Consider the following 25616-nt stretch of genomic DNA (forward strand, 5'->3'; position numbering starts at 1 on the left):
AAATAAATAAAAGGTAAACAGATTTTAGGCGCACTGTACTTTCATTTTCAACAAAAAATTATTTCAGTTTATTTCGACATTGTAGCGTTGTCGCGTTTTCTGACATCTAATGAAAAAAGCAAACAGAAAATCAATAATAACTTAACGACATGCAGTAATTCTCATGAATTTACCACTTACAACAATTAGTTATCGACAGTAAGCATTTGACGAATTTAAATCCAGTTATTCTGCTTTCGTTGAATACAAATATTCACATATTAAATGTTGTATGTAACGCAACATAGTATACATATTCGTCTGCACTATAAGATTTCTTGAAACTGACTGTATCTTTTTATACGTTTTACTTTACATACAGTAACGCAATAGAGTGTCAATATATGGCTAATGTTATGGCATTTGGTTGTGACATTTACTGACAGTGAGAGCTGTCTTGTATTTGCAGTAATATGTTTTGTGGGAGTTGATTCCACAAAATCGAAAGCTCTGCAGTGCATAGATATACACTACTTCAAACAAGGTCTTACAAAATAATTGGGTTATCTTAATCAATACCATCTAGAGAGAGAGAGACAGAGAGAGATTTTATTTAGTGTGAATGAGAAGAAACGTTGACACAAAACATAGATTTGTTTGTAGATAATTTGTCCCGATGAAATTTATTTGTTTAGCTCCAGCCAATCATTACAAACAAATAGGCGACTGACTACAGATTTCTGTTCTCAGTGAACATTTTCAACATTGAATATAACGGAAGGAGCCTTATATTATGCTAATATGACGAAGCCAAAGTGGCATCGTCACTAGACATAAACGAATTTGGCTTTTGGCTACTCGTGTCACGATAATATAAAGCTTTTTATCTTTTATTCAGATCTGAAGATGGTCTCTGTAGGGCGAAACCGATAACCTGTCAAAAATGTGTTTGTGATCATTGCCTTCAATTAAAGAAATTCCATAGCACCTGTTTCACTGTCGTTATTCGCATCTACATCGTATCAAATAAAACAAGACAAATTTAATTGCAGAATTACAATCCCTAAGTCAAATTTTATCGTTTACCACATACGATGCAGGCTTTTTACTCGATTTTTATTTGGTCATTAATACAGTTTTTTGTGGTGCAAATGGCTCTACGCGCTATGGGACTTAACATCTGAGGTCATCAGTCCCCTAGACATAGAACTAATTAAACCTAACTAACCTAAGGACATCACACACATCCATACTCAAGGCAGGATTCGAACCTGCGACCATAGCAGCAGCGCAGTTCCGGACTGAAGCGCCTAGAACCCCTCAGCCACAGCGGCCGGCACAGTTTTTCCATGTTTATAGCATTACATCCCTCTAGTCAAATCAGTTCAATGAGTGTCACGTAAACATGACTTGCCCGCACATAGAGGAGACAGTCTGTGAGAGAGCACTTGTGGTGACCGAGGCAGTGTAAGGACACTCAACCCGCAACCCCGAGGGCAGCAAATCAGATCCCCATCCAGGAGTTCAGATTTACGTTTTCTGTGGTTTCTCTAAATCATTCAAAACAAACGCTGCATTGGCTCCTTTAAAGAGTATACGGCTGAGTTTACTTACCGCCCTACGTCAATACTAGTTCGAGCCCTTTGACATTACATCAATGTGCAGCAGATGGACTCAAACGCTAAATTTAGTTTAGTGGTCAGAGGAGATGTGGCTGACTTAATCAAACGGAATCCCCTACTAGCTGCAGTGGTACCGTGATTACATATGGAATGTCTCTGGGACGCTACCTTGAAATATGCCGTCCGTTAACTCCTGCGTTGGTTTGAGTGGACTGTATACAGATTTCATTGTTTCTGGATGAGGCTGCAAAAGATGCTGAAATTATAGCTCTGCCTCTCCATAGACTTATGGTCTTTCGTGGTCCCGCAATTGCAATTAACCATAAATGGTTCAGAGTATTCACATTTCATTTTCCAGTACTAGGAAAAGGACAGCTACAGTGGCCAGAAAGGGTAAAGTGACCCCTTTGTTTTATTCTTTTGAAGATTGCTGCAGTCTAGTGGCGAACTTTTAAAATTGTAGAAAGGGACTTCTTAGGTTCTGTCATCGAGTTTTGTGGCGATTATTGTGCGCTACTTTGCAGTGAAGTATTAGACCTTTCTCTGCGTCTGGCGAAATGCTTGTTACAGATTATTTCCATATATTGTGACATTTAACTGGTACAGTGCTAACAAAGCATTAAATTTCAGTGTTCCAACGAACGTATTTATGTATCGCCTCGGTTATGTAATTTCGTATTCAGACAACATTTAAAGTAATGGCGTCCTGTCGGTCATAGTGGCAAGTCGCCTGTGGGCCGAAGTGTCCAATTGGCCACATACTTTGTAATGCATTGATTTTGTGTCAAACAAAGACATTGATAATAAGACAGTTGTATTCCATAGAATAAGTCTTAATAAGCCGCTATTGTATTTATAACTTCGTGAGAAAATATATTGTCTTATTACAAGCGTATATTAAGCTGCCATCAAATAATTTACGAAAGTCACTACAACAATCATGGGATTCCCAAGCAATGTAACAAACATTGGATGTTGTAAGAACAGGAAAGATCATTCTCCCTATAGCATCTGAACTATGCATTGTTTCTAAAAGCAGCCTCAGAATAAGAGTTCTTAGAGAAGCCGAGATGCTGCTGAAGTTAAGAAGAATCTTTTTAGTTTCAGATATATTTTTGAGGTGGAATTAATATTTTAAGGCATATCTGTACCTGATTTACGCTACTTGTCATTTAAGCTTGCAGAGCGGAATAATCTACCACGTCCATTCAAGAAAGAGAAAAAGAGGGCAGACAAGTATTGCGTGACAGCGTTTACGAAAAGACATCCAAATATAAGGCTTAGAAAACCAGACTTCATTTCATCTGAATTTTTCCAGTCTCTGACCACTTCGTCCAACCTACCAGGCAAAGTGGCCGATTTGCAGACTTTCACTTAAGATCTCTTTCTTTTCTTTTCTTTCTTTTTTTTAAAAAAAGTGAGTTGATACGTATATGATTCTTATGCTTATATATGATGTAGTGTAAGATAAAATCGCCATTTTCTGTAGGGTGGTCACTTTACCCAGCCTTCCTGTAGAAGCACTGTGGGAAAACCAGAAAATAAGAAGATCGACGCATTTGAATTGTAGTGTTATACAAGAGTGCCAAAAATACTGCTGTCCGGTAAGAAAATAAATGATAAAATTCTCCATCGAATAGTCGAAATCACCGTAATAGTAGCACGACAGAAAGCATGATAAGAACGGAGAGAATAGCTTCGTTATACTGGAGGGGAAACCATTTAGAGAAACACAGAGATTGCAATGCATCAATCAAATAATGAAGGATGTTTTGTACAAATGACTCTGTGAGAGGAAGAGATTAACACACTGGATAATATCGTGCCGGGTAAAATAAAACTAGTCACAAGAGTGTTGACACTGAAAATGTGTCGCTGAGATACAGGTAGTAACAAAATAGTTGGCGCAGACATCGAAAGCTACAGAGGGAGTTTAGAGAAACAAATCGAGGACAGGGAGTCCTGGAAATGTCATCTAGTGTTACTACAGACTGTACAAATTAAAGTGCAAACAGCCTGCAGCTAGGCCTGTCTTAGACAGAAAACGTGGAATCGTACACTCTACAGCGATGTTACGAATGGCGTGTATCCGTTCGACGATATTTAGCATCATTAATGCTGTGAGACTCATTGAGTGAGTCTCCAGTTACGGTCCATAAGCGAACAAACTCACGTTTGATGCCACAGGATGGCTTAGGGCAGCTATTTCCCCTGCTGTGTGGCGTCGTTGGATGACGTTTCCAAACATGAGTTCCTCTCCTTAATTTGTTTTTCCAGTCTCCTACTACAGTCCCTCTAAGTTCGGTACAATCTAAGATAAATTTCAAGAGCGAAATTTCGGACCATTTTGAAATTAGAAGCGGAGAGAAAAAAGGTGATGGTCTGTCACCAGTGTTTTTCAACTGAATCTGTGGAAAAGTAATCCAAGAGTGGTGAAGACAGAAATCGGAGTTTAGATCTGATCAAACAATTGATCAAGAAGCACCACTATTAGGAGAGACTGCTTGTCTCTTGGATATACGAAGCCTAATTCAGAGATCAGCGAGAGAATCCAAGCCGGGATGCCCGGGCGGCAGCTATTCAAGTCTGCTGGTGGTCGATGAACTGACGATGTGCGTCTTTTTTTTTTTTTTTTTTTACTTTATTGTTATTTTAAAACCTGTACAACAGGCAGGCTGTCAGCAGCACACTACGCTGCTCTTCAGCCATAGAAGACACAAGCAGCAAAAACAGTGAGAAGACACATAAGTCACAGAGCAGTGGGCAATAAAACAGGAGACACATAGAGACAATCACGGAGCCGTTCACACTCGTCGATAATCCACACTGCTAGCTGATGAGACGACGCACAACCACTGAAGATGATGATGGCACTGGTGAACGATGGAGGGGACGGTGAACACTAAACACTAAACACTAAACACACAAAACACTGATGGCGGCGACCTCCGGCGCGCGAATGTCCACGTAACGTGTGCGAGTCCGGGGACCTGCCAAGAGGGGTAGAAGGGGGAGGTGGGGGAGAGGGGAGAAAAAGGATGCCAATGGCTGAGGAGTCGGGGGCAGGAGGAGAGGAACAGGCGAGGGGAGGCCCGGGGGAGGAGGGGGGGAGAAAAGGAGGAGGGAGGGAAAAGGGAGAGGAGGGAGGGAGGGTGCACAGAGGAGTAAGTACAGGAGGAGGGCGGGAGGATCAAAGTTGGTAGGAGGGGTAGATGGAAGGGAGGAGGGCATCATCAGGGAGGGGGAGCTGGCGGAAGCCACCTTGGGAGAGGGTAAGGAGGGTGGAGAGGGACGATGTGCGTCCGGGAGCCGGCCTTTATAGCGCTTCGGCGGATGAGTACCTCGGAACTATTTTCCATCACGTGGTTTGACGTTTGAAAATAATTTCGGGATCTGCAGCGACCTCTTCCTTATGTTTAGGTGGGCCGGTAGTGATCCCTGGTGGCCGCTGGTGTCTTTGATGTGGTGATGTTGTTGTGGTTGTTGCTGTGGCCGTTCATCAATATTGCTTGCGGTTGTGTAGTACTTCGGTGGGCCTGCGAGGTGTGCAACCCGTGGCCTCAGGCTGTCAGTTTGGTTGCTGATACTGTAGGCGCCGTGATGGCTGGTGGAGAAGGCCACAGCACACTGAATGGAGATAAGCAAACCTTTCAGATAAATTAATGCTGCATCGGAGATGTGGCCGTTGGCGTGTACTGCGTGGAACATCTGACAGTAAAGGTTCTATGCCCGAGGAGGTAGCGTTATTGTCTGGGAACTGTTTCCGTGGCATTTCGTGTGTGATCTCGTCATTCTGCAAGGCACAGTGAATCAACAAAGGTATACATCTATCACTGACGACAATATCCACCCCACGTTCAATGGGTTATTCCTCGACAGGATGGCATCTACCAACAGGACACGGCAACGTGTCACACAGCCGCAGAGTACGTGGGTGTTTCGAACAGCTCCAGCACGAGATTACCGTACTCGACTGGCTACCAAACTCCCCGGATTTAAACCCAGTAGAGAATCTGTGAGACTATTCCGAACGGGCTGTTCGCGCCGTGGATCCTCAACCGAGAAAACTAGCGCAGCTGGCCGCAGCATTGGCACCGGCATAATTCACATTCATGTCGGTACCTTCCAGTACTCCGTCTTCAGGTCACGAGTGGCCTACGGGGACCATCCGACCGCCGTGTCATCCTCAGAGGAGGATGCGGATAGGAGGGGCGTGGGGTCAGCACACCGCTCTCCCGGTCGTTATGATGGTATTCTTGACCGAAGCCACTACTATTCAGTCGAGTAGCTCCTCAATTGGCATCACGATGCTGAGTGCACCCCGAAAAATGGCAACAGCGCATGGCGGCCGGATGGTCACCCATCCAAGTGCCGGCCACGCCCAACAGCGCTTTACTTCGGTGATCTCACGGGAACCGGTGTATCCACTGCGGCAAGGCCGTTGCCTCGAGACCTTCCAGAACCTCACTGAATCTCTCCCTGCTAGTCTCGTAGCGGTTTGCGCAGCAATATGTGGTTATTCAGGCTTTTGACAGGTTAATGTGGCGTGGACAGTGTAAGTGCAAAGGTGTTTCCCCTTACGCGCACTTTATCGCACATAGGCACGCGGTCAGCTACGATTGTTGTAAATGAAATTATGTGCAAACTTCTGGCGTACCCGAAAGGGCCTACAAAATCAATTTGAAATACGCGTACATACTCTTGTTTAAGTGAACAACCCTAGAGGAGACAAGTAAACGGTGGACGGGCTTGCTGCAACAATGTAGCCGTCATGAGAACCCCACTTGACGGTATTTAAACACAAGTAACGAATCCTGGTGTTTGAGTTTTAGCACAATTCTCGGATATTTTCGCGAAAAGATCAACGCCAAAATTAACTGGTGTCATTAGACTGAACTCGTCTCTTCAAGAGTTTTAGATTCCCACTGAAAATAAAGTTTTAATATGTCGATTGATACAAGAGCTGACAGTATTAATTTTCAACGTAATTATATATTACACTATAATTCATAGTAAACTTCGTTTTTGTGCACTTTTGTGCATTTGTATATTCTGACCTTATATTAGAATTATGTTTTTATTTCTCCTACGCCTAGGAGTTCATGAAGTGTCCCCAAATTTTTTTGTTGTTGTTATTTTCGTTTTTTTTTTATAACTGGCTGATTGCAAGAGCGTTGTATCTTTTGGAGCACATAAAATGCGCTTTTTTAAATTTTAGTTCTTCCTTTCTTTTTTAGTTGTATTACGGACGCCACGTTCTTAAGTGTAATCATTACAAAGAAAATTTTGCGAATAAGGGCAATAATCACAATTTAGCCTGTAATCGATTCCCTCCAGTTCATTATTTGACCTATGATTCAGTGCCCGACTTGACTCTGCAACACTCTCACTTTGGGGGAAGGGAATTTTGGGGGAAGGGGACCATAGGATTAGGGAAGGATGGGGAAAGAAGTCGGCCGAGTCCTTTCAAAGGAACCATCAGGGCATTTGCCTGTTGTCGTTTAGGGAAATCACGAGAAACCTAATTCGGGGTGGACGGACGCGGGTTTGAGCCATCGTCCTCCCGTCCAGTGTGTTAGCCACTCCGCCATCTCGTTCAGTCGTTTCATTATGGAAAAGCGGTATAGGTTAATATACTACAAATGACAATGGTATATATTGGGAAAAGGTGTGTTACTGAAATTGAAGACAATTGGCAGGAAGAGGAATTTTAAAATTTTTCACAGGTATTCGATTGGTTCTATCCATTTTTGATTGACAGAACCTATGTTATACCGGAAGACAAATGTTCAACATTAACGAGAAACACATCAGATGTGCCTCAAGGAACCATAGTGCCACTTCCAACTTTCTCAAAATACACAAATAATTTATCAGGAAAAATCATATATTTCTAAACTATTTTTACAGCGTACACGATTGGATGCTGAACAATGCGGAATGCCTCTCTTGTAAAGTCTGTCAATTTGTTGAGGCGAGTTTACTGACCATCTCTGTACCGCTCACGTGCCGACTAAACGAGCACGTGACGAAAAGTGCTGATCTCCGTTAGATCTTCTCTATGTCTCCTACGAGGATTTTTTGGGACCGGGTAAGCATCCAATGCTGGATTAACACTCTTCCGTAATGGAAGAATCTTTGGAGGAACTTCTTTCGAACCCATTTCTTTCGTGGACGAATGACAGTTCTTGCACTCTCACAAGAAATTTCAGTCAACCATTCGCTTTTCTTATGATTTGTTTTATGCGATCATTCCACTTTAGATAGTTCCAGGTGGTTACTCACCGGTGTTTTAAGGTAGCTAATATTTCCAATGCCTTGTTGTCAGTAGTGTAATTGAACAGTATACGATCTCTTCATCTTTTATGCGCCTTACTTTATATTTACTTACGTTCAGGGACATCCGTCAGTCCTTTCATTCTTAAATGAATGCATAGAACTTCATTGTATTCCCACCATAATAATATGACACAAACAGAATACAAATGAAGGTGTTAGCTATGATATGATAGAGTAAATAGTGAAGTTCAATTACAAAGTGAACACTATATAACGCAAACACCTCTACTAAGGTACCCTTTCAAATATTCTATTCGTCCATTAGCGTTTTTCCCGCTCGCTGTTGTCACGTGACGTTTTGGGAGAGGCATCGATCAGTGTCGGACGAGACACGTCGACATGGCGAATAATTTATCACTCGTTGTCGCAGCGAGAACTTGAAGTACATTTCGCCGTCATGTAAATGGACTCCGCTGTCTCGCAGACGTCCCCAGTTCCTGCTTTATCGTTTGCCGATCACTGACTACATCGAGACATATCGAGGTCTGTAGACTGCGAGATCGTGCGGAAGAGGGTCAAAATTAATGGCATCAGTAAATCACGTATCCATGTTGTCATAATGAAACTGTCCCATGAAATCAGCAAGTTAACGCTGAAAGGATGATTCATCAATCACCTTCTGATGGCAAGAAATTACAAAAACTACAAGGGGATCGTAACATGTTACCTCGCCTCGTCTCCTCACGTAACAACACTATGACACGCACACAGGTACCACATTTATATATTTCCTTACAAGAGTCATTCACGTAAATGAACGTGTAACAGAATTTCTTTGAAAATAACTGAAATGGTTCCATCCATACTGTGTAACTTAGTCACTTTCGAAAGTATAAATACAAAAACATCTAAAATGTATTTCACAAATCACTGTAAACTTTCTGATCACAGCCTGGATAGGTAACTGTTGTGGAAATGTTGAACATTGTCCCTGGTGGATCTCCATGTTATTACGGTGGACTATCAACAGGTATCAGTTGTCGACTGGCAATGCCAGTGAGCGCACACATCGGACCAGCAGTTCAAAATGGTTCTGAGCACTATGGGACTTAACAGCTGTGGTCATCAGTCCCCTAGAACGTAGAACTACTTAAACCTAACTAACCTAAGGACATCACACACATCCATGCCCGACGCAGGATTCGAACCTGCGACTGTAGCAGTCGCGCGGTTCCGGACTGCGCGCCTGGAACCGCGAGACCACCGCGGCCGGCGACCAGCAGTTGCTTATGAGGCAAGAGCCTGTGTGTGAGCAATTCAGTGGACTGTCAGCCTTGCTCAGTTTAAGTAACTGTGGATTTGAGTGAACGTAAAATTAGATTTACAGGTTTCGAATAAACTCACTTCAAGCATAGTCAGCCAGAGACAAGAAGAATGTAAGAGCGAGACCTCTGAAAAAGAGGTTCGCTCCAATGAGCATTAAACAATAACTTGCGTTGTTCTTCGCCATACTAACAATACATCTATTCTTTGGTTTATCTGAAATTGTAATAGTGTGCTGAGAAACTTAATTTGCGAAATGATTAGTTCAAATACAATATCGTATTAACTTACCCCGTCTTTCAATTATTTATTGGTTCCGTTCCAGTCTGTATCAGTTAAATTAACTTGTGAGGAGTGAAATATTAATGCAGTATTAATGCTGAAAATAGATGTATAAACAGAAAAGTAAAGTAACATTTATTTGATGCTACGTCGTAACTTCCAAAAAATCTTCTTCATAAAGTAAATGTTTTTGATAAATTTCTCGTAACTTCAAACAGCTTAAGAGATTCTCTCATCTACACTAATTGGAAATGCTTAAAGCTGATTTTAAAGTATTGCTTTATATCAGGGAACTTATTCAACGCTTGAAAAAGTAATATATGTGCATTTTCTGAGCTGCTTCGTCAAAATCATAAAATTATGCCACTCTCAGTAAAGTCAGATACAATTTCTTTCTTTCGCTTGCGCCTTTTCCCACAGGTTTCACAGGGTCGGCATGGTTACAACGGATTTGGCATGGTTAATGGAAAGGGTGGGCCGGATGCCCTTCCTGCAGCCACCCAATATCCCCCCCCCCTCCCCCAGGACGTAATCAGTGCATCCCAGCCGGCTGCGTCTAGTGTAAGTGAGGAAAGAGTGCCACCGTTTTCAAATGTCTGTGAGTCGTGTAACTGAGGAGGAACTTGGAGACCAGCCCGCTATTTACCTAGCGGGATGTGGAAAACCGCCTAAAAACCACATCCAGGCTGGACGGCGTACCGGTCCTCGTCGTTAATCCTCCAGGCGGATTCGATCCGGGGCCAGCGCCCCTACCCGAGTGCAGGGAGCTGCGACTTAGCGCTCTCGGCTACCCTGGCGGGTTAAAGGTAGATACAATTCTTATCCAAAATAACAGAATGCATTACAATTAGCTTTTTGAAAAAAGAGTAGCCGAAAAGAATCAATGCAGATGGAAATTCGAAAGTCAGATCCTAACTCTGGTCTTACAGCAAGGATTCTGCACTACAGTGAATCTACGTTATGTGAAAAGCAACTAGCAGGCATATAAGAAAAGAAATATAGTGAAGTGCTCCGACTGAACGACTATATAGTCAATGTGCAGAAAAACTTCGGATGATGGTAACCTTTTAATGAATGTTTGTTGGTTTGGATTAGGCCATGGTTTAAAAAAGCATTGACGTCTCTTAAGAGGGAGCACGAAATTGTTTTCTTAATGTAGATGTGTCAGACAACACCAAATATAACAAACTTAGATAACGTGTCGGGCCACATCAGACAACATACCATGTAGAATTTCTGTGTTTACTGCCCTCAAGACAGTTAATGGAAATAGACTTCTGTCGTTTTTCTACAGCTATTGAGATCACAAATAATTTCGTAAATCAACGTAGTAAAAACGAATTACGTTCAGTCATTATCAGGGTCACGTACGTATGTCCTCTCCATATTTTAGGGCACAAAATTTAAAAAAAGTCACTTTAGTGTTGCTTAATATTGAGTGAATGATACTCAATAACTCACTTCAGATACATGTGACGTTAACATTACAGAAAAGGCAAATAAAATAATAAAGATCGTCTTTAAAGTCTGTTAAAGTGGCTTCTGATAAATGTAAGCCAACGGAACTGGCACTGGGTTACGACTGTATTCTTCCACCAGTATTTTGGAAGTGTAAACCTTATCTCGTGCTTGACAATTCACTCCACTTGTTCATAGAAAAATATAATTTCTATCTTTAAATTAGTGACTGCGTGAACGAAGAGTTTACATTACAACGAGATAAATAATGGGAAAAACAATAAGGATAACTACATGCGGTGGCCCACCTGCAGAAGGTGACCGTGCCCCGGTCCAAACGTGCCTGATCTCCAGAAGAGGCGGCAATTAACTCGGTACCAGTTAGGTCACCGACCGTGGAGAGACACCGTCTGAAGGGAGCCAGAGGCGTTTGTGAACAACTTGCCGTGGCCAAGAAACAAGGTAATCACTTAGAGGTCCCGAATTCCCCAACCCTTCATTAATTGGTCGCCGCTTGCACACTCATGAAATATAAAAGCCATTAAGAGAATGCTGTCTACTTCGAATTTATGTGTCTCCCTTTTCGCAATCTGACCATCACTTTGTACACATCTTTTATGTGTCTTAAAACACCATTTTTTGAATGTTATAAGGTCTTAGATGCTTCAATATGCTGTAATAGGTAATTTAGCGTTTTACATATTTGTAGCGTTTCCAAACACTGTTGTATCTGTATAAGGAGGGGCATTCCCCTCCCTCCCCGTATCCCAGTTGAAACATTTGGATATTTAACTCTTCATAAAAAGGCCCCGGGATGAGACAACATTCCATTAGAACTACTGACAGCCTTGGGAGAGCCAGTCCAGACAAAACTCTACCATCTGGTGAGCAAGATATATAAGACAGGCGAAATACCCTCAGACTTCAAAAAGAATATAATAATTCCAATCCCAAAGAAAGCAAGTGCTGACAGATGTGAAAATTACCGAAATATCAGTTTAATAAGTCACGGATGCAAAATACCAACACGAATTCTTTACAGACCAGTGGAAAAACTAGTAGAAGCCGACCTCGGGGAAGATCAGTTTGAATTCCGTAGAAACACTGGAACACGTGAGGCAATACTGACCCTACGACTCATCTTAGTAGCTAGATTAAGGAAAGGCAAACCTACGTTTCTAGCATTTGTCGACGTAGAGAAAGCGTTTGGCAATGTTGACTGGAATACTCCCTTTCAAATTCTGAAGGTGGTAGGGGTAAAATACAGGGAGCGGAAGACTATTTACAATTTGTACAGAAACCAGATGGCAGTTATAAGAGTCGAAGGACACGAAGGGGAAGCAGTTGTTGGGAAGGGAGTGAGACAGGGTGGTAGCCTCTCCCCGATGTTATTCAGTCTGTAAAGGAAGCAAGAAAAAAATTCGGAGTAGGTATTAAAATCCATGGAGAAGAAAAAAAAACATTGAGGTTTGCCGATGACATTGTAATTCTGTCAGAGACAGAAAATGACTTGGAAGAATAGTTGAACGGAATGGATAGTGCCTTGAAAGGAGGATATAAGATGAACATCAACAAAAGCAAAACGAGGATAATGGAATGTAGTCGAATTAAGTCGGGTGATGCTGTGGGAATTAGATTAGGATATGAGACACCTGAAGTAGTAAAGGAGTTTTACTATTTGCGGAGCAAAATAACTGATGATGGTCGAAGTAGAGAGGATATAAAATGTAGACTGGCAATGGCAAGGAGAGAGTTTCTGAAGAAAGGAAATTTGTTAACATCGAGTATAGATTTAAGCGTCAGGAAGTTGTTTCTAAAAGTATTAGTATGGAGTGTAGCCATGTATGGAAGTGAAACATGGACGATAAATAGTTTGGACAAGAAGAGAATAGAAGCTTTTGAAATGTGGTGCTACAGAAGAATGCTCAAGATTAGATGGATAGATCACATAACTAATGAGGAGGTATTGAATAGGATTGGGGGGAAGAGAAATTTGTGGCACAACTTGTCTTGAAGAAGGGATCGGTCGGTAGGACATGTTCTGAGGCATCAAGGGATCACCAATTTAGTACTGGAGGGCAGCGTGAAGGGTAAAAATCTTAGAGGGAGACCAAGACATGAATACGCTAAGCAGATTCAGAAGGATGTAGGTTGCAGTAGTTACTGGGAGATGAAGAAGCTTGCACAGGATAGAGTAGCTGGGAGAGCTGCATCAAACCAGTCTCAGGACTGAAGACCACAACAACAACAATTCATTAAAATTATTACACCACGAAGATGACATGATACAGACGCGAAATTTAACCGACAAGAAGAAGATGCTGTGATTTGCAAATGATCAGCTTTTCAGAGCATTCACACAAGGTTGACTCCGGTGGCGACACCTACAACGTGCTGACATGATTAAACTTTCCAACCGATTTCTCATACTTAAACAGCCGTTGACCTACGTTGCCTGGTGAAAGGTTGTTATTATGCCTCGTGTAAGGAGGAGGAATGCGTACCATTACGTTTCCGACATTGATAAAGCCTATCGCGATTGCGGTTTATCGCATCGCGGCATTGCTGCTGGCGTTTGTCGAGATCCAATGATTGTTAGCAGAATATGGAATCGGTGGGATCAGGAGGGTGATACGGAACGCCGTGCTGGATCCCAACGGCCTCGTATCACTAGCAGTCGAGTTGACAGGCATCTTATCCGCATGGCTGTAACGGATCGTGCAGCCGCGTCTCGATCCCTGACTCAACAGATGGGACTTTTGCAAGACATAAACCATCTGCACGAACAGTTCGACGACGTTTGCAGCAGCATGCACTATCAGCTCGGACACCGTGGCTGCGGTTGCCCTTGACGCTGCATCACAAACAGGAGCGCCTGAGATTGTGCACTCAGCGACGAACCTGGGTATACGAATGGCAAAACGTCATTTTTTCGGATGAATCCAGGTTCTGTTTACAGCATCGTGATGGTCGCATCCGTGTTTGGCGACATCGCGGTGAACGCAATTGTAAGCGTGTATTCGTCATCGCCATACTGGCGTATCACCCGGCGTGATGGTATGGGGTGCCATTGGTTACACATCTCAGTCACCTCTTGTTCGCATTGACGGCACTTTGAACAGTGGACGTTACATTTCAGATGTGTTACGACCCATGGCTCTACCCTGCATTCGACACCTGCGAAACCCTACATTTCAGCAGGATAATGCACGACCGCATGTTGCAGGTCCTGTACGGGCCTCTTTGGATACAGAAAATGTTCGACTGCTGCCCTGGCTAGCACATTCTCCAGATCTCTTACCAACTGTAAACGTCCGGTCAATGGTGGCCGAGCAACTGGCTCGTCACAATACGCAAGTCACTACTCCTGATGAACTGTGGTATCGTGTTGAAGCTGCATGGGCAGCATCCACGCCATCCAAACTCTGTATGACTCAATGCCCAGGCGTATCAAGGCCGTTATCACGGCCAGGGGTTGTTGTTGTGGGTACTTATTTCTCAGGATCTATGCACCGAAATTGCGTGAAAATGTAATCAAAATGGTTCAAATGGCTCTGAGCACTATGGGACCTAACTTCTAAGGTCATCAGTCCTCTAGAACGTAGAACTACTTGAACCTAACCAACCTTAGGATATCACACACATCCACACCCTAGGCAGGATTCGAACCTGCAGCCGTAGCGGGAAAATGTAATCACATGTCAGTTCTAGTATATTTGTCCAATGAATACCCGTTTATCATCTGCATTTCTTCTTGGTGTAGCAATATTAATGGCCAGTAGTGTATTAAATGAACAATAACACGCGCCGCTCTGTGACAATTTCTTGAGGTATTTGAGAAGCTGTATCTTTGGAGTTCTGGATACCCTGGACACATTTATTTCAGCAGTAAGTATTCATTAATACCCATCTTAAAAACTAACTTATGAACTTTTAAAACAGTAGTATATGATATAGGCAGGATGAACGTTCAATAAATAATTTCTCCGTGGAAATTTCTGTTAAAAAATGCGGAATTTGTTGTTGGATATTGCGGAATATTCGCGCTTCAGCTCCTATAGTTTCATAAATTTTCGTTAGGTGACGGCGCTATACGTAGTTTTCAGAACGTCGTCTGCAACGACCTGCATTTCAAGAATTGAGCTGTTATTGAGTCTGTTTTGGCGAAAAGGCAGAGCATCGCAGATATTCATAGTCGCTTTCGGAATGTCTGCGGGGAACTGGCAGTAAAAAAAGTAAGCTGAGTCACTGGACGAGACGTTGTCGTCATGGCAACAAGGTCACGCTAAACTGTCCGCTCTCCCACGTGTCTGCCAGCCACACACGGTGTGTGAATATATGTGTGAATGAATGTGTGTGGTGCAATGAAGGATGTCCTCGGCGTGAAGTACAACATGTATGAAGGGGACATCATTGACGCAGCAAGAAGTAGTCTCCGATGTCGACCAGTAGAGTGGTACCATACTGGCATACAGATTCCTTCAATAAGATGGCGTAAGGCCGTTGCATTGAACGGAGATTATATTGTAAGATAGGGTTCTGTTAGCGAATATGTGGGGAATAATGTGGTATACTGGAACTCTGAATAAAAGCAATCTACTTTCAGAAACAAAATGTTTTGCATTACTTATCGAATACACTAGTAATTGTGAGGTACATCCGCAAAAACATTACCGTGATAGAAATTGTTCCAAAATTTTGTGAGCGTATTCTTTTAAAGGTTACGTTTCAATCAGTACAGACAGTCGCAGGAAAACTGTTGTTTCGTAGGACATGAATCCTGCAGCACTTTATTTAATGAAGAGGAATGTAGTCACCTTTGAGGAAGTATGATCACATGGAGACTGTAGCGGTAGTTATACGTCCTCCAGTCATACTGATGATGACGGCTATGTGCCAACAAATAAAGCTTCTATATCAGATAGTTCTGAAAATGGTAGGCTTTAGTTTTCATCTCTGGTTCGTACTGCAGTGTTATTTAGAGCTGGTGCCATATTATTAGTTTTCAAAAGACACCCGTATTTCGGCTTTCACAGTAACGTTTTTCCAGCTTCCATGGTTTAAGTTTCACGCATCTGTTGCGAGCAGTCATGAGCTGTACTGTCTGCAACCACTAACCGATTATCTGTACAGTCACTACTGTTCAGCTACACTTCACTGTCTTAACTAAGGCGCTAAGGCAAGCGGTGCTTAGCCAATGCAATTTCAAGACTGCTGTCTAGACAGCGCGGCTTTCAAGTTTGAAGGACACAATTCTGCCTTTACTTTTTCGTTCTAGATGTTCCTGTTCTGTGGCGTGATAAGAAATGAGGCTACCATGAAACGAACTGAGAAGGAAACAAAGTGCTGTGTAAGTGCATCCAGGGTTTGTTCCAGTGATACTAATAAGACAATGGCGAACCATGTTTTCTCTACAGACGAGTGACTTGAACCATGTAATACTGCAGACATCTGCGAGCTTGGTGAGCCACGTTTGAAAAGAATTGTTCTTGTTCGAATCGAGCCGTGAAGTCGAATACTGTGTGACTTACATTTTTAGATTCACGTGGGCCACTCTCGTGTTTCCCCTAGTGTATACTGATTCTTAACCGAGATGAGCAGAGAAGTTCTCGTTCGTCAAGCATTTTCATGTTTTTCGTGTCCGACAGAACAGATACCACTGGTGGCACAGCGTCTGTAAAGAAATTATATTAAGAGAAATCAGGGCTTCAGCCGCGTACAGGCATTAAAACAAGTCATTGGTCGCGTCATGGCATGGCAGCAGTGAGGCCTTGGCAGGTCAGTGGACGGAGATCACACCACATCTGCGCTCACAAGCTACCTAATTCCCGTAAATTCCGTGTAGGGGTCGATGAGCTATGACGCCACGTTCAATCGCATCTCAAATGTGTCAGATTGGGTTCAGATCTGGCGAGTTGGGGGTCAGTTTATAAATTGGAACATGCCACTGTGTTCCTCGAACCACTCCATGAATCTCCTGGGCATGCGACATGGTGCATTATCTTGTTGAGAAATGCCACTGCTGGCAGGAAACATGATTCTCATAATGGGTTGTACGTGGTCTGAAAAGCAGTGTACAATACTCCTTGGCCACCACGGTGCCTCGCACGAACTCCATTGGACCCATTTATACACACGTGAAGGTTCCCCAGAGCATAGTGGAGTCGCGCCAGCCTGTCTCCGTCCCGCAATATACGTGTTAAGGAGCTGTTGCCCTCGAAGGCGTCGGATCCGCGCCCTCCCACCGCCATGATGGATTAAGTATCGGGATTCATCACACACTGCAACTCTCTGCCACTTGACCAACGCCCAGTGCCGATAGACACCTGCCCATTTCAGACGTAGTTGAGACTTTGTGATGTATGTACGAGTGGTCGGCTGCGGAAGCCCATTCATGGGAGTGTCCGGTACATTGTGTGTTCACACATACTTGTACAGCATTAAAGTCTCATATTACTTCTGCCAAATTTCGCTCCTGTCCTGTTTTCCCAGTCTGCCCGGGTCTACAACGTCCGGTATCTGTAATGATGTGTGGCCGCCCAACACCACGACGTCTGGACGTGGTTTCAGCTTGGTTTCGCAACATGCTGAAGACATTTGCCGCTGCACTCCTCCAACACCAGACAAATCGTGCAGTTTTCGAAATGCTCTTGCCAAGCCTCGAAGCCATTACAATCTGCCCTCGGTCAGACTGAGATAGATCGTGCGCCTTCCCCATTCTACACAGAGACTGCACGCTCAATGATATGCATGCATCAAACGCTTACCTGACTAGCAGTCAGTACTAGCCAGGTGACAATGCTATCGCCTGGACGGGTGTATATCGATAGTAGGTGAGTGGGCCATAGTATTCTGACTGATCGGTTTAACTACGTGAGTTTTTGAGACCCAGAAATGTTTCCGACTGCTGAACAGTTTTTCCCCAAATGGCAAATGTTGCATACGTATTATTCGGGTCAATATGGCCTAAAAATATTTCCTTTTTACTTCACCGTCTGACGTTAGGATCTTTTGCAGGATCCATTGCCATATAATAGTGTTATTAAGCATTTCATTCTGATTTGTTTTGCATTATCCAACATGAAATTCCACTGGTAGAGAGCTCTGTAGATTAAACGACTGCTCTAGTTCGTAACTAAGTTCGTGAATATTCAACACAGCGAACAAATGGTAAGATACAAAGAAATAAATGAATATAAACATTTCTACTACTGAAGTCTCAATTTCTGAATTTGATAGTCGATTGATTAACGGTTATGGCTCCTAATGTCAAAGTTTAGTCAGCGATGTGCGAACTATTTCCTCAAGAAATGATGCAACAGAATAGCAGTCACGCCAGCCACCCAATCACAGCCAACTTCCTACAGACATCATCACATAATACACACCTGGTAAGTCAAGGTACGCAGATGCCGGAATAACTGACATAAAAATTTGGTTTGAGGCAATATTTGATATAAAACAAAATTAATATATTGCAGTGCAAAATACTGAAGGTTAATAATGATTTTGCTTGAGCCGCCCCCTTCCCATTTTGTGAGACAAGGGGTCGAAATGTCAACGTTTTTTTACATATCTAGTGGTTTGGTGCAGCAGATTCTAATAAATGATGTATCAACCATATTAATTCCAGTGTAAAGCAAGTCATAAATTCGGCACCAAATAACGAATAAGACAGTTCATAGTCCCTCATTTTACTTCACGAATGGCACCACGATGATAAATTACATCAAAGGCGAAACCAGACACGTCATACTTATTAGAACCATGCTTCAAAATGGTCAGAACGAGCACAAAGATGACGAAAACTATGAATGATCTTTAGTAAAGGATAACTAAAGAGTTTATTGACATACTCGATTAACCAGCACATACTTACATATGTACATGTTAGACCAATTGCAATGTAATTATAATATTGTACAACGTTCTAGACTTTTCTCTGTACAACACTTTGGTTGTGCAGACTTCAGTTGATTCCAGTTGTACACAGATAAATTGACAGGAACAAGAGTTTTCTTAGAAGTCTATAAAGATTCCCAATAATGTAACACATTGCATCAATAACACACCACAGGACAGTGCAGGACTGATAGCGCCGGTGTCTGTTTCAATTACATAATGGTTACAGATTATATACAACTGCATATCCACCCCATGGTCTGAGAAAACACTCAAACATTCTAGCTTAATGTTGAGGACAATCATGTTATAACCTACATATGACAGAAAAAATACGATTTTTGCTAAAATTTAGAAGAGAGCCGTGCTGAACAATATTGTGGTCATTTTCCAACATTTTCTATTTTGTTTTTCGTTACTGTTTTAAGAATGCAAGAACACAATTTTTGGGATATTTATAATCTAAGACAGCAGGATAGGTCGAGATCTGACGGTGCGCTTCGGGATTTGGACGTTGCTAATTTCACAACAAAAAAATGGCTCTAAGCACTATGGGACTTAACATCTGAGGTCATCAGTCCCCTATGTTTAGAACTAATTAAACCTAGCTAACCTAAGGACATCACACACATCCATGCCCGAGGCAGGATTCGAACCAGTGACCGTACCAGCGCCACGGTTCCGGACTGAAGCGTCAACTTCGCACATATATGTCGAACAGAACACACATAATATCAATGCAGCAGGTGCATACAACTTCGTAAATTTGGTTTGGGGAACACTCTTGTTGAAATCAGCTACATTTTTTGATTAAATTTGTCCTTCACCAAATCGTCACATTGTAAATTTGGCGTTTGCATTTCATACCTGGTAGAAACAAAGGTCACAGTCACTGAATACGGGGTTACTAGGAGATGAACGGTAATAGACAAAGATTCCACATATTAAGCTGGACTAAAACTGATTACGAAGATTTTGTAGCATGTACACATATTCTTCAGAGAGACTAGTATCTGGTGTATGTACTTGCGATAACTTTGTAAATTGTAAAGGGTTTACAGCCAGCAGTTGATTCGTCCACAGATACAATGCCATTTTGCAGACTTTTATTCTGTAATATATATCTAGTATGTTGAGTACCTTGCCCTGAACTGACTTATTTAAATATTTCAAATGACCTGTTAAATCAGGAAGGAAAGTTAAATCAGAAATCCAGGTTTATTTTTCTCCCAACAGAGGAACAGGCTGACTTTCATTCGTCATGAATAATGCTATTTCGCCTGTTAACTCAAAGAATCAATTCAATGCCTTTCCACTGCTCAGACAGCGCAAAATACGGTGATAAGAGGGATTATAATACTTATAGCAACGTTTTCAAAAGGTTGAAACTCTCTATGTCTGATTGGACAGAATTTGTAACTTGTACCACGGTATCCGTAACAGCTTAAACTTTAATGTACTTGGCGCAAAGATTCTCTTGATGAAGAATGCATAGGACTGCAGTGACTTCATGTGCTGCACCAGGAACATGTTCCAGATTTTCTTTTATCCGTGTTATTAATCCAACATTGGCTACTATGATAGACAGAGTCCTATCTGTTGCGACATAAACAAGCTTATTTCAACTAAGGTCAGAGTTTTCAACAGCTCTTACAACCTCGTGGTTGTAGCCTTAAGGGGAACTGCGTAGATACAACAAATTCCTCTTTGATTTTCAACTTCTCATCGATACCCCCCCAAGTGAAAACAGCTGATTGCATGCTATATGATATCTCACCACTCTCATCAACAGCTAAGGAATAATGTACAAACTTACGTGCCATAACATCTAGTTCCTCTTGTGTATCTGCACCGTTTCCTGAATACACCACGTAATAGTCTTCGGAGACAAACTAACTGTTTCAAAGTATTCTACCAAATGTTGACACATTTATTCGGCGGCGATCGCAAAGTCGCCTTCAGTGAATGGACTTACTTTTTGGCTGTATGAAACGCTTCCCTGTTTTGATAGCCTTCCACATCAGCATGCTCCTGTAATTCTGATATTAATGCGGCACGTTCTCCTCTTTAAAATATCCCATATTCATTTAAGTGGCAGTCAAGGTAATGACGTCGTAAACTACACTTCTTTATACTCCATACTTCTTTGTTACACACAAAACACGTTGCAATTTCCGTGCATTGCACAAACCGATAAATAATTTCACATTCAGAAAGAAAAACTTGCTGCTCCGTTTTACTTGTGCTCACCATGTTACTGACATCGACAGCGCTGCAGCTTCATGAGCCCTCCAGTTCCGTGCCGACACTGTGCCGTTTCTCTAGGCAACACTGCATTACACGGCTCTCACCTGACGTCACTCGATCTGAGAGGCGTCTCTTCGTTCCGACACTCACGTCGCCTCAAGCTACGTCGCCTCAAGCTATCGTCCTGTGGCACAGGACAAGGGAACGCATCACTAATGATTTACCAGAATATCGAGAAACCGGAAAACACTGTTCAAGTCAAGGAGTGTCTTTAAAAGATGCACACAGCAAATTCTGGAAACTGTGATAGAGATATTCGTGTAGTACAGTCCCCTACTAGTGTCCTAACTGCAAGAAAATACTAGCGATATTATGTTCGAACTGTATGCACAAATATATCTTTGTAGTTTTCCTGTGATAGGAGTGCAGTATATAAAAAAACACTGTAATGACATTAGTACTAAGTGCATTATTTGCAGTTCCATACAGGGATTACTAACAATTTTATAGCAATTTATTTCTTAGTTTATGCATAATTTTAACAGATCGGGTGATAGTTGCTCGAGCAGTACAGTCGGAAAATAAATTAGAAGAGAGCAGGAGGGCTAACTCTGGCGAAATCACTTCACAAAAAAATCGTAGAATAATAAATGCATTTCTGTGTGACTTCTACGTGTACTGCACATTCCAAATGACAGAGCAGAGTAGCCAACATGTACCAGCCAGAGAGCTGTAAGGTAGAGAATGAAAAGGGCAAAATTCGCAAGAGAAGAATTTTGCCTGAGTGCTGGAAGAATGCGCGGCGAACTGGAACCGGTATGCCTGTTTGTCGACGTCTCCCCGGACGACATTTGCACGCGGTCCTGACTTTTGCCCCTGAAAAAAACTCGCTACTCCAGACTACAAAGGCACGGCAACGAGCTGTAGTCGCCTGCGTGCCTACGGCAGTCCTCGTGTCTCGTGTGCAACACTGCCTTTCATACCACCGAGCTACGCTGCTCCATCCGTGAAACGGTCTAAACGCACGCACTTTGCTAGTGCTGAGTTTGTTTCGGGTTCAGGGACGAGTGTTTGTGACTATCTAGCATTTATAAGTTCTTTCGGCGGTTATTTAGAAACTCGCTACCGTAGCGGTTCAGAGCGAATTATACCTTACTGGCCATTAAAATTGATACACCAAGAAGAAACGCAGATGATAAACGGGTATTCATTGGAGGAATATAATATACTAGAACTGACGTGTGATTACATTTTCACGTAATTTGGGTGCATGGATCCTGATAAATCAGTAACCAGAACAACCATCTCTGGCTGTAATAACGGCCTTGATACGCCTGGGTATTGAGTCAAACAGAGCTTGGATGGCGTGTACAGGTACAGCTGCCCATGCAGCTTCAACACAGTCACCATTGACTAGACATTTTCAGTTGGTGAGAGATCTGGAGAAAGTGCTGGCCATGGCAGCAGTCGAACATTTTCTTTATCTAGAAAGGCCCGTACAGGACCTGCAACATGCGGTCGTGCATTATAATGCTGAAGTGTAGGGTTTCGCAGGGATCGAATGAAGGGTAGAGGCACGGGTCGTAATACATCTGAAATGTAATGTCCACTGTTCAAAGTGCCGTCAATGCGAGCAAGAGCTGACCGAGGCATGTAACCAATGGCACCCCATACAATCACGCCAGGTGATACGCCAGTACGGCGATGACGAATAAACGCTTCCAATGTGCGTTCACCGCGATGTCGCCAAACACGGATCCGACCGTAATGATGCTGTAAGCAGAACGTGGACTCATCGGAAAAAATGACGTATTGCCATCCGTGCACCCAGGTTCGTCGTTGAGTACATCATCGCAGGCGCTCGTGTCTGTGATGCAGCGTCAAGGGTAACCGCAGCCATGGTCTCCGAGCTGCTAGTCCATGCTGCTGCAGACGTCGTCGAACTGTTCGTGCAGATGGTAGTTGTCTTGCTAACATCCCCATCTGTTGACTCAGGGATCGAGACGTGGCTGCACGATCCGTTACAGCCATGCTGATAAGATGCCTGTCATCTCGACTGCTAGTGATACGAGGCCGTTGGGATCCAGCAAGGCGTTCCGTATTACCCTCCTGAACCCACCGATTCCATATTCTGCAACAGTCATCGGATCTCGACCAACACGAGCAGAAATGTCGCGATACGATAAACCGCAATTGCAATAGACTACAATCCGACCTTTATCAAAGTCGGAAACGTGATGGTACCCATTTCTCCTCCTTACACGAGGCATCACAACAACGTTTCACCAGGAAACACCAGTCAACTGCTGTTTGTGTATGAGAAATCGGTTAGAAACTTTCCTTATGTCAGCAGGTCGTAGGTGTCGGCACCGGCGCCAACCTTGTGTGAATGCTCTGAAAAGCTAGTCATTTTCATATCATAGCATCTTCTTCCTGTCGGATAAATTTCGCGTCCGTAGCACGTCATCTTCGTGGTGTAGCAATTTTAATGGCCAGTAGTGTAGTTGCCTGCTTGAGGAGGGGGGTGGGGGAGTAAATTATTTTCAGTACTTTTCGTTGGCTTGCATTCTGCACGGATGCTGATATGTTGATGTACGTCTATTCTGTTTGCAGTCTAGAAGGAGTTATCGACTTCAGTTATCACCATATCTTAGTATCATACGAAGCAGTGTGAAAGTCGTACATCTGCAGGATAAGCATTAAGGTGCTGGTTTAGCACTGATAGCGGAAATATGAGAAGGTTCATTGCATATTGGAGCTTATTACATCACTCGTTTGGCTGATATTTAAGTGCCCTGTGCTTGTTGTCGTTCAGACGAAATTAGAGCTCCCTGCTGTACGGAAATTATTTTCAACATATTTCTCTATCTTTCAGTTGTACGGTTACATCTACAACTATGATCCGCAACGTATGATACGGTGTTGCGGAGGGTCTATTACGCCCTTCCCTCATCCATTAGTGAATGGCGCACGGGACGAATGTGTGACTGTGAACTTTCTTTTTTACTCTAAATTCTCGTATTTTCTAGCGCGTTCTTTTGACGAGAAGTATGTGGAAAAGTAACATGTTGTCCGATTCTTCCCAGAGCGTTCTCTATCGGAATTTCAGTATTCAACTCCTCTGTGATGCACGAAGCCTCTCTTTCAGCGACTTCCTCTATAGTTTGTTGAGCAACCCGCTAACGCTTACGTGTTTGCTAAACGATACGGTGATGATAGTTGCTGCACATTCTTGGATCTTATCGATCTCTTGTATTAATCCATCCAAGAATGAGTCCAAGAAATCGGTCTTACAATTGTTTTGCAAGCCACTTCCTAGACTCTAAACGGCAGTTCATTACATTTCTGCCAATTAGTCTCAGCCCAACTTCTGCTTTTTACAGTAAGTTTTATGTGGGCATTCCCCTTTAAGTCGCCCAGGGAGGTACCCCCAAGGTGTTTTACGCTTATTAATATTTCCAATGAATTATTATCATTAAATCAATAGAACAGTAAAGGTTCTCACCGCTCATTTATACGCGTAATGATAGATTTATTTATGTTCAGCGTGAACTGCCAGGCACTGTAGTAATCATCGACGCTCTGCAGAACTTCCTGCAGTTCGCTACTGTTTCCTAGCTTCTATACCTTTTTGTGGACAACCACATTGTCTGCAGACAGGCTCATGGATGAACATTCCGAAGATATTCACTTTCACTGATGCCATGTCCCTCGCTGATGCAGTATCGGCATTGTTAGGAACGGATTTGGCAAGGTTAGTAGAAAGGGGTTGCCGGATGCCCTTACTACCGCCACCCCGTACCCTCCCCGGGACGGAATTAGTGTACCCCGGCTGTATGCGTCGAGTGTAATTAATGGAATAGTGCGAGCTTGCTCACATATCTGCGAGTCGTGTAACTGAGGCGGAACGTGAGGACCAGCTCGGTATTCACCTCGCGGGATGTGGCAAACCGCCTAAAAACCACATCCAGGCTGGCCTATTCCTTAATCCGCCGGGCGGATTCGATCCAGGGCCGGCGCGCCTACCCGAGTCCAGGAAGCACCGTGTTAGCTCTCTCGGCTACCCTGGCGGATATATATACGTGTAATTTAGTTCAGAACACACATACTTAGGGTATTCCTGAAAGTATCTTTTCAACAGTCGATTTTGCTACTTTAAATGCGATGTGTTAAGTTTTACCCGCTAGGCAAGTGTTGAATCTGCGCCATTATTCGATAAGCTCGCATTTTTTTTCAGGATACTACTGTCACATAACTGCACTGAATGCGTTCATAAAGTGTAGGAACACCTCGTTAACTGACCTGCTGATGTCAATGGTGCTCTAAATCACACAGACAAACAGATCGAGCAGAATTTCGCAAGACGTCTGTTTTAAAAATCGATGTTGATTGCTATAGAGGGGATTTTCATTCTCCAACAGCACTATAATGCGTGAGCAATTTCCTACGTGGCTGTTGGTGCGTTCGTGTTTACCTAATCGGTTTGTAACCGCGTAGTACACTCTAAGTAGTTGTATCATACGC

General features: G+C 42.9%; 1 protein-coding gene and 1 pseudogene across 1 annotated transcript in view; both read right to left on the reverse strand.

Moving 5' to 3' along the window:
• Positions 1 to 25616, reverse strand: part of LOC124795557 — a 621230-nt gene that overhangs the window by 462429 nt on the left and 133185 nt on the right. The gene's annotated exons all lie outside the window — the stretch shown is intronic.
• On the reverse strand, positions 5931 to 6047 carry LOC124796924 (annotated as a pseudogene).

The sequence above is a fragment of the Schistocerca piceifrons genome, chromosome 4 (genome assembly GCF_021461385.2).
Source record: "Schistocerca piceifrons isolate TAMUIC-IGC-003096 chromosome 4, iqSchPice1.1, whole genome shotgun sequence".
Taxonomy (NCBI): Eukaryota; Metazoa; Arthropoda; class Insecta; order Orthoptera; family Acrididae; genus Schistocerca; species Schistocerca piceifrons.